Here is a 9,753-nt window from a genome sequence, read left to right as displayed (position 1 = left end):
TCACACCTTACGGAGTTCTTACATGCTAATGCATGAGTGTCTGTGGGTATGTATGCCTATGTTGGTTTGTGTGTGAATATGTTTGTATATACATGCTTCTTTGTGTTATGTGTGTATGTGTGTGCATGTATTTTGTGTGTATATATGTTTAGACAAGTGTATATATATATATATGTGTGTGTGTGAATGTGTATGTGTGTTCATGTTCATTTTGTGTGTGAATGTGTTTGTATTGCATGTTTGTGTGTGCACACATGTGTTTGTATTGTGTGTGCATGTGAGTGTGTTAACGATTGTCATCACCACTTTGCAGGTGTTCCCACTCTTTTTTAATTTAAAAATACTTTTTTGGCTTGTTTTGTTTAAAAATGGAACATTTTCCTGGTCATAGGTACCTTTCTGCATCACAGGGCAGTCTGGGAATGGTCGTTGAAGGTTAAGATGACCCTTTATGCAATTATTGTCTGGGAGGCCTCATTGCATAGAGTGAGTCACACCATTCAGACGCGCAGGGTGACTCAGGAGACTGGTAAGGAAAGGTCACGAGTTCCCCTGGATTCAAGTTAGAGGACCCAAACCCACGGGCCAAGAAAAAACAGCTCACGCATGTGGACAGTCAGTGAGGCTTGGAGTGCCTCCCTATGAAGTGCCCCGTTCAGCGAGAGGACACAGCATGGCGCGAAGGCAGGGCCTTCAGACTCCCAACTAGCTCGGTCTGAGCTCCGTTTCTGCTCTGCTCTGTAGCCTCAGGCACTCCTCACCTTCTCTAACTCTCATTTTAAAACATACTTCTATTATTTTAAAATAATGTGTGTATGTATATATGGTTGTGCGTCTGTAGGCATTACCCAAGGAGTCCACAAGAGGGCATCAGATCCCCTGGAACTGGAGATACAGATAATTGTGAGCTGCCCTGTGGGTGCAAAGAATAGAACCTTGGTCCCCTGGAAGAGCAGTCGTCTCTAGCTCCATCTGTGCACTCTGTCTGTCTGTCTGTCTGTGCGTGTGTATGTGTAAATGTACATATATGTTGACTGGCAAGGTACTACCAGCACACAGGAGTTAGAGACAGGTGGATCTCCGTGAGTTTGAGCCTGGCCTGATCTACAAAGCAAGTTCCAGGCTTACCAGAGCTACAAGTAAGACCCTGTCTCAAACTAAACAAAGAAACTTATCTATAAGTAGAAATGGCCTTTTTAAAAAATGATCTCCTTATTTTGTGTGCATTGGTGTCTTGCCTACATGTATATTTGTGTGAGGATGTAGGATACTCTAGAACCAGAGTTACAAATAGTTGTGAGCTGCCACGTGGGTGCTGGAACTTGAACCCGGGTCCTATAGAAGAGCAGCCAATGCTCTTAACCACTGAGCCATCTCTCCAACCCAGAAATGTTCTTAATAAAAATTGCTCCATGAAAATGTTGAGAATCGGGGTAATTATGGCTACAGCTACCATCGTGGTTGTAAGTTGGAATTAAAAAACATAGCTCCCAGGACTAGTAATAACAGGGACCGAGCTAAGGGGAAAGTAGCAGGGCATGGATGTCTTTGTCATGGTTTCAGGCAGTGACAAAGCCATTCAGCTAGGTTTAAGTGTGTAAAAAGTCATTATGTACTTCTTACTGTGTACGTGTCGAAGGAGTAGTGATTTGTGTCCACACAACTTTTATTTTGGAGCAGGTTCTGGAGAAGGAGTACAAGTGACCTTCATGTAAAAACACGGCTCAGGCTTAGTATTTATGGCAGTGAGCCTCCATTCGGGTCCTGGCTCATCAGGACAGCCATGGGCCTTGCTCTGTGACACACTAAAGCTTGCTGGAGATCTGAGAGTCATGTCCTAAGTGTGTCCCCTTCCCACTCTCCACCAGCCCTCCTGATTCCTGCAGATCTTCATGCTCTTTGTTGTTGCCTTTGCTCAGTTTGCGCCTTCCTCTGCCATCTCATTTACTCCGGGTTTCAGACTATGGACTTTCTTTTGAAAAGCAGTCTCAATCTCTCTCTCTCTCTCTCTCTCTCTCTCTCTCTCTCTCTCTCTCTCTCTCTCTCCTTCCCTTCTCTTTCCCATCTCTCTACCTTCCTACTGCTACTTGCCTTCTCCTCTCTCTCACCCCTCTCTCCCCCATCTCTCTCCCTTCCTACTTCCCCCTTCTCCCCATCTCTCTCCCTTCCTACTTGCCTTCTGCTCTCTCTTTCCCTTTCTCTCTCCATCTCCCTTCCTACTTGCTCTCTCTCTCTCTCTTTCCATCTCTCTCCCTTCCTACTTGCCTTCTGCTCTCTCTTTCCCTTTCTCTCTCCATCTCCCTTCCTACTTGCTCTCTCTCTCTCTTTCCATCTCTCTCCCTTCCTACTTGCCTTCTCCTCTCTCTCTCTCTCTCCCTTTTTACTTCCCTTCTCCTCTCTCTCTCCATCTCTCTCCCTTTCTACTTTCTGTCTCCCCCTTTCTCTCTTCATCTCTCTCCCTTCCTACTTGCCTTCTCCCCCCCATCTCCCGCCACACCAATCACATTCCTGCTTGCTTCCAGCCTAGTTCATTATCCTACTTCACTCCCCTTCATTCCTAGAAACCAGCTCACCCAGACTCCCCTCCCCCTCCGGCTCATGCCCACCTTCCATACATTCCAGCAGCCTGGCACTAACTTCAGCCTCACACTTCACAGCTCTCGGAGTTTACACTACTTACTATGCTCCTTGCTGCTGCTCTTGAGGGTTTGGGTTGGGGGCAGGGGATTTGCTTTCAAACAAAAAATATTCTGGGCACAAGTTGAATCTACAGTTAAGTTCACTCCCACATGTCTACATTTCATGGCTTTCTTTGAGTCAGCGGCTTGGGTCTCTGCTCTGTTACACGGTGAGAGACGACTAGACCCTTCAGGAAATAACAGGGAAGAAGTAGAAAGAAAAACAACAGAAACCGCCTAGCTGGGTCCACCCACGGCATCTTCCCACTCCCCCAACTCCAAGCCCCCAGGACCTTGGCTTTTTCCTTTGCTGGGTCGTTTATTCCACTCTCCCTGAGCTCCGATGGCCTCTGAGTCTCTGTGCACACGTGTGTGGCCACTGCTGGCTTTCCAAAGGGCTCACCCCTCTTACTGCCATTTTGCTAGGGCACAGGAGGCAGCTGCGTGGGATCTTACTCTCCCTCTTTTTCTCCCTGCCCCCAACTCAGCCTGGGCTTTTTCCTGTCTCTTAACTCTACCAGTGCAGCAGCAACTAGCCAAGCTGCAGGCGTGTGAGTGAGCGAGTGTGACTGTGTGTGTGTGTGTGTGAGTGTGTGTGTGCATGAGTGTGTGTGTGTGTGTGTGTGTGTGTGTGTGTGTGTGTGTGTGTGTGCATACGCAGCTAGGCCAAGCCTGCGAGCCTGCCTGGCGCTGGAGAGTTTTAGTTTGCATTGAGAAGAAAGGAGGAGGGGAGACAAGAGGGAAGGAGGAAAAGGTGGAGGGGGGGAGGAGTGGGGGGTGCAGAGAAGGGAGGGAGAATGTCTTGTTTGTGGCTTGTCAGCAATTGCTTGAGACAAGCTTCCATGTGTGAAAGCTACTTGGCATGAATGCCTGGGCCGTACCAAGTGTCACCGCAGCAAGAGGGGGAGACAGAAGAAAAACAGATCAGACCAGAGCAGACAATAGGCCCCTAAAGTGTTCCCCCTAAGTTGCTTTGATGTTGTCCTGGTGTCTTGATACCAGGAGGCCAGGGATTGCTGGAAAAGGGTCTTTTTTGTCTTCATTCACTTCCCTCCAGTTTCTGCAATGATTCTCCAGAATCTCTGCTCATGAAAAAGGTAAGCACTCTAAGGATTCCTTCTTCTGTGGCAAGCTTGCTCGCCTGTGCCTGGAAGTGGGGGTCTCATTCCTGCGCTGCTCAGAAGGAGCGCTTGGGTCCTGCGATTGGAGCTTGCAGCTGTGCCCCTGAAGTCTTCGCTAGCCGCTTAGGGCTGGGGATGGCCCCTCTTTCCAGGGAACCCCAGTAACACGATCTGTGCCTCCGGGTTGGGGGGGGCGGGGGAGAAGGGGTGGAAGAGAGGGGTGGGAGGATGATGGGAGGGTGGAGGGTGGGAGGGAGAAAAGAGAGGGAGAGAAGCCTGGAAGAGAGGAAGAGAAGGGCAGAGCCCTATTTCAGCGAAGCCCCAGCCCTGAGCCCAAAGAGGCCTTGCAAGCTCCGCGCTGTGCATTCGCAGGCTGAGCGAGGCTGGCTGGAGCTCGGCTGAGTGACTGCAGAGATTGCATGGCGCTTTGTGTGTGCGAGTATGCCTGTGGGTCTGGGTGTGTGTGTGGACCTCCCACACACTGCCCTGGCGTGCCTCATAGTGAAGGGGAGGTACCCCAGTCCTTATCACCCAGCCCAGACGCGGAGGAAGAGAGCGGCATGGCTGGCCCGAAGGGTGAGCGAGAGGACCGCCCCGAGACATCCACAAACTTTTCCAGTTTCCGGGAATTCTCTGCTTGGAGACACTATAAAGGGTTGTTGGGTGCCTCGGGCCTCAGTTTACCCTCTCTGCAAAAGCAGGAGAGCTGGTTGGGGAGGCTGCACGCCTCCCCGGGGTGAAGCCAAACAGAGCAGCCCACTCCATGTAACTGTGTGGTGAAATCTTCAGGCTGGCAATGCTGTGGAATCACAAAGTGGAAGTGTGACCATTATTCCTGATTATCAGCGTCATGATGATAAAACCGTCATTAAAGACACCCTGAGACAAACAGACCCGCGGCACAGATCAAGTGTCTGACCGTTTCTAATGGAACAAAAACCCCTTTTCCACCTGTTGGCTTCTGTCCTTTCTCTTATGTCTTTTCCTTAGATTTATTGGCCGATTTGTACAGAGAACAGGGTGGGAGGGATTGGGTTTCCCCTCTCCTCCTCCGTCGTACATATATATTTTTTTAAAAAGGTCAATTTAAGATTCTCAGAGAGAAAACGTGCCTCCTGTTAAAGCCCTTTATTCAAGACCTTGTGTTTTCTGGCACTGGCAGGGTATGCGTGCTCATTTGTAAACTACCTTGGAGGTTAAAGATTTTTTATTGTGGCTTTTAGAGATTAAATGAGATTTATTTACAATTGTCATTTATCAGAGAGTAAATATCATTGTGGAGGGGCAGGAATGTGACGGCCGTTTATTCTCTGGCGGTTTGGTGGCTAAACGCTTTTGCTTTTTAAAGTGGCATCTCAGAGCTGGGAGGAGAGGAGCCTGAAATCGGTACCTAATATCCATTTTTCACATGTTTGTCTGGGAGAAAAAAAAAATGTCTGCTTGTGTTTTTCAGTTGTGGATTTCTTCTGCCTTTACACGGTGATTGCGTCGAGCTTCTCTGCTGTGGCCCTCTTGAAATTCTTTGAAGGGGCTGGGGGGTGGATTACCTGGTTTTAGGAGATTTTATGACTCTGTCTTACTGTTTGTCTGGGAGAAGTCTGTGGTTCTTTCCATCCTAACTCAAATGTTTATCAGATAGTCTGTGATAGCCCGAGATGTTTATCAGATAGTCTGTGATAGCCCGAGATGGGCGCAAAGAGCCACCCCTGGCTAAGAGTATTTCTGTTTTTCCCATAGAGGCCTGGAAACCTAGCCGCTGGGTGTGGGAGAGGAAGAGAGAAAGGCATTAGGGGCCTCCATCTGGCACGAAGGTCCCAGAACTTCTTTATTCTATTTTAATGTTTTACATCTTAAGACTTAATCGTCTTCTGCAGAGAAGGCTGGCGAGGTTGCTATGATTCGTCTCAGGCAAGCTTCTGGGTCCAGACATCTTTTTAAAATGTTAGCCTTTTGGAACTGGGAGGAAGAAGAGAGATTGCTTGCCATGTTTTAGACGAGGGTGCTTGGTGAAGCTGACCAAACCATAGGGTCCTGAGTCCCATGAAGGTGGAAGTGTTTATCACCCGCTCCAACCTCATCTTCATACTCAACCTTGCACACTTATGAATAGGTACCGTTTTCAGTGCTGCTTAGTGCACTGGGCTCACACAGCACCGTGTGCCAGGCTCATGTCACAAGAGGACACAAACCCAGGAGATATCGATTACACCATTGATTTGCATTGGGCTCCTTACTGAGGAGGGAGGAAAAGCAAGGTACCCATCCTCAGGCAATGCCCACAGAAACCACAGAGTCACACAGTCAACAAGTAGGCATTACAGTTCAGCATAAGACTGTATAAGCTACGTGTCTCAACTCTATATCCAAATACAAACTGGCATTTTGTCCTGTGGTTGAGGTCCCCTGTCCCAGTCTCACAGAGTCCAAGGATTCTGATGGCTGAGGGAAATGTCCCCCTGTGCCCACACCCTGTACACCCAGAACAAGCAGAGATACACTTAACATCTGCTAACCCTTACACTCGCACTATTAAATGACTTCACACTTGTTGTGAGTCGACCCATACAACAGTCATTATCTGGGTAATTCACACTGGCTGTAGCCTCTTTGTGCTTTGGGTGTTGGAGGACTGGAGCTAGTGAGGCTCTTGTCTCCCTTTACTTCCTCCATGGTTCCTGGGTTGCTATAAAGATCTAGTGCCAGGAAGCTCCACCGTTATTAACGTCGTTTTGGAATTCCAAAGACAACATTGCAATTAAATGGTCTTTTCCACCCCTCCTGGCAGAGCCAGCTATCGAATTATAAGGCAAAATATTATCAAAAACCATTTCAGCCAATCCCATTTCGGGCCGGGTTATTAAACTCTTACTGATTTGGTGATAAAAGGAGCGCCCCCTACTTCCTCTTTACATCTGCCTTGGGGAGAACACACACCCGCGATGCCAGTCACTTCCAAGGAGGAACTTGGTGCGCTCGCTAGCTATCGTCTTCTCTCGAGGTTCTTCCTCTAGTACTCCGGGTGGTGTTGTCTTTACTGCTGCCAATCTTCTGCTTCTTCTTCTCCTTCTTTTTAAAGATTAATTTAACGGTTTAACAAGAAGACAGACATGCCCACACATACATAAATCACCGGTTTGCCGCCTACGCTCCAGGAACCCCCACGCGTTGTGTGGTTAAGTCACATCATGGGCAAAACGAGAGTCATTTCAATTCACCCAGCCTTGTCACTTAGTGACGTGTTAAGCCCACGTCGTAGCAACAACCTAAGTCAGGAGCTTGTTACATCTGCATTTGGAACCTATGGCTTAGGTCTCCTCTCCTCGGCAGGACGCTCTCGATTCATTGTCTTTGATCATTTGCCATTTCCGGACATACTCCCCACCCCCTAGATGTGTCACTCACTGGGGTGGTACCTGTGGGGGAGGCAGCTTGAGTTGGCATTGGATAGAGTCACCCAAAGAGGACAGAGAGCTGAAGGAGGGCTAAAACAGGACCAAGGTGGAAGAGAGATTTAACAGGAAGCCAGAAAGCAGGGATCCAGGCCATCCTTAAGTCCAGGAGAATGGAAGTGAAGGATGATGGGACATTTTTAAAGGTCCTGTATATAGATACTTGTATAAGTGCCTCTATTCCCACTGCAGGCAAGCCAACATTGGGCGTGGCGCGTTCCCTAACCTCATTAGTCACAAATGTTGTTTTTGTATGTTTTATAGAAGGAAATTTGTGGTTTTTCTCCCCACAAGAGACATACGATGTAAAGTGGATGCTTCCTTCATTTCTTTTCTGCTTTGGCATCTTAATGCGCTCTAAGTCCTCCGCTGAGTCCTGGTCCTTAGCAGCTCTCTGAGTTAAGTACTAATGTTAACCTCAGGCTGTATTTAAGGCTCTGTGACTCATCCAAGGACTCACAAGGCACCCCAGGGTGAGATGGCTAACCAATTAAATGTCTCTGTTAGGCCAATGGTTCTCAACCGCGGGTCCTGACCCCTCTGGGGATACGAATGACCCTTCACAGGGATCGCCATACAGACATTTACATTATGATTCATAACAGTAAGAAAATTACAGTTATGAAGTAGCAATGGAAATAATCGTGGTTGGGGGTCACACAAGGAAGTGAACCCAAGGGTCGCAACACAGGAAGGTTGAGAACCACTGCGTTAGGCCATCTCTTCAGGCCATGAGACGCAGAGAGCTGAGGGCCACACCAATCAGATCATATGCTCTGTGGAGACAGGACAGAAATTGCCTGAATTTGGGCATCCCACCCCCTGACTTTTTTTTTTTCTTTGAACAAAACAGAATTCTAGGAATTTTAAAATTTATTTATTTATTATGTATACAATATTCTGTCTGTGTGTATGTCTGCAGGCCAGAAGAGGGCACCAGACCTCAGTATAGATGGTTGTGAGCCACCATGTGGCTGCTGGGAATTGAACTCAGGACCTTTGGAAGAGCAGGCAATGCTTTTAACCACTGAGCCATCTCTCCAGCCCCAGAATTCTAGGAATTTTTAAAAAATAGTTTTAGATCATCGATCAGAGAAAGGGATTCCCAGTTCTGACTTAATAGTGACATGTTTTCTATAAGGGACACTATACCAGCTTTTGGCTGGGTTTTGACGGAATCCCAATTCCATCACCCTGGATCCCAGTTGGAGTGAAGGATTTGGGATAAGTGATCTTTAAGGTTCCCTTCAGGTTTGCTGGTCGGATGTTTGTCTCATTCTGGGAAGAGGCTAACGTGCCAGTCTTGTCATTTACACGATGCCCAATCCAAGGGCTAAGGTCACCAAATAAGAAATGTAGTGGTCTTCGTGGATACATAGCACAAATCCATATACATACGAACGGTATTGCCATTTTGAAGTGAAAGCACGTTAGGAGAGAGTGAGATTTTAATTTATGGATTGCAAGAGAATTTGCCAGTCAGCATGCAGGCACATGTGCAAGAAACTAAAGGACCATTTTCAAAAGAATGAGCCGTTTTGAATGCACGTCTTCCTGTATCATAAGTACGAATCTAAAATGGACGGGCATTGGGCACATCTCTCTACTGCGCTCACGCTTTCTCGTGGCGGCCGTGCTGCTCCTGTGTGTATTGTGGTCACGTGTTGTTTTGAGGGTGCAAAGGACCCGTGAAAGCAACCGTAGTGCTGATGATACCTGCCATGCATTTCACCCTCTGCTGTGGGGCAGCCCTATTGACTGTCTTTATCATAATGCAGCGCACGAAAGGTCTTGGGGAAGTCCTGCTGCTGAGATGCTGCCTGTATAGACCATCTACCTGGCTTGGGGCATAGTTAGAGTACCCAACTGAATGGTGACTGGGATCCAGACAGAAAGGCCAGAGAATAAATGGCACTTTCATTCATCATGTCACCTCCATGAGTCATTCCAAGCACCGTTCATCTACAGTTGAATAAACCTTTGAAAGATATAATTTAAAATTTTTACACAATAGCTCTTAATGCAATTTTTAGAATCTCAGAATAAATTCTTCTGCCATGTTTTAAGAATATCATCTTGCTTGTCGCAAGGGAGCCTGTTTCAAGCCTATGTTGGCAGTTAGGAAATCAACAACTCTTTTAATTGGCCTTAATTTTTTTAATCTGAAAAAAATAGTGTATAAGCTATAATTGCTTTCTAACTCAGAAAGGGGGTTTTGAAGACCATGTATAATTACGTTTTACTTACTCTTTTATTCTGAATTGTTTAAAATTCATAACATTGGGTCTCTTGTTTATTTCATAATCATCCTACAGCATACACAATAACAGAGATGTATTAGTGACTTCAGAGGTAAGGAAGTTGGAATGGATTTATCAGCAAGCAATCTAGCCCGTGTGACTGCCCTCGGTAGACATGTGTAGAACGTTTAGCTGTTGATGGTTGCTATCAAGGTAACAAGCAAACAGCACTGTTTCTCACTCTTGCTTAGCCTGTTTCTGGCGA

At 47.1% G+C, this 9,753-nt stretch overlaps 1 protein-coding gene across 1 annotated transcript in view; it reads left to right on the top strand.

The window, feature by feature from the left end:
* The first annotated feature begins 3,667 nt into the window (after nt 1-3,667).
* Bcl9 (BCL9 transcription coactivator) overlaps nt 3,668-9,753 on the top strand; it is an 85,550-nt gene continuing 79,464 nt past the window's right edge. The window contains exon 1 of the mRNA XM_038311873.1: nt 3,668-3,775. The gene's annotated coding sequence lies outside the window, so the exon portion shown is untranslated. The remainder of the gene's footprint in view (nt 3,776-9,753) is intronic.

The sequence above is a fragment of the Arvicola amphibius genome, chromosome 14 (assembly GCF_903992535.2).
Source record: "Arvicola amphibius chromosome 14, mArvAmp1.2, whole genome shotgun sequence".
NCBI classification, from domain to species: Eukaryota; Metazoa; Chordata; class Mammalia; order Rodentia; family Cricetidae; genus Arvicola; species Arvicola amphibius.
This window is presented reverse-complemented; position numbering and strand designations above follow the sequence as displayed.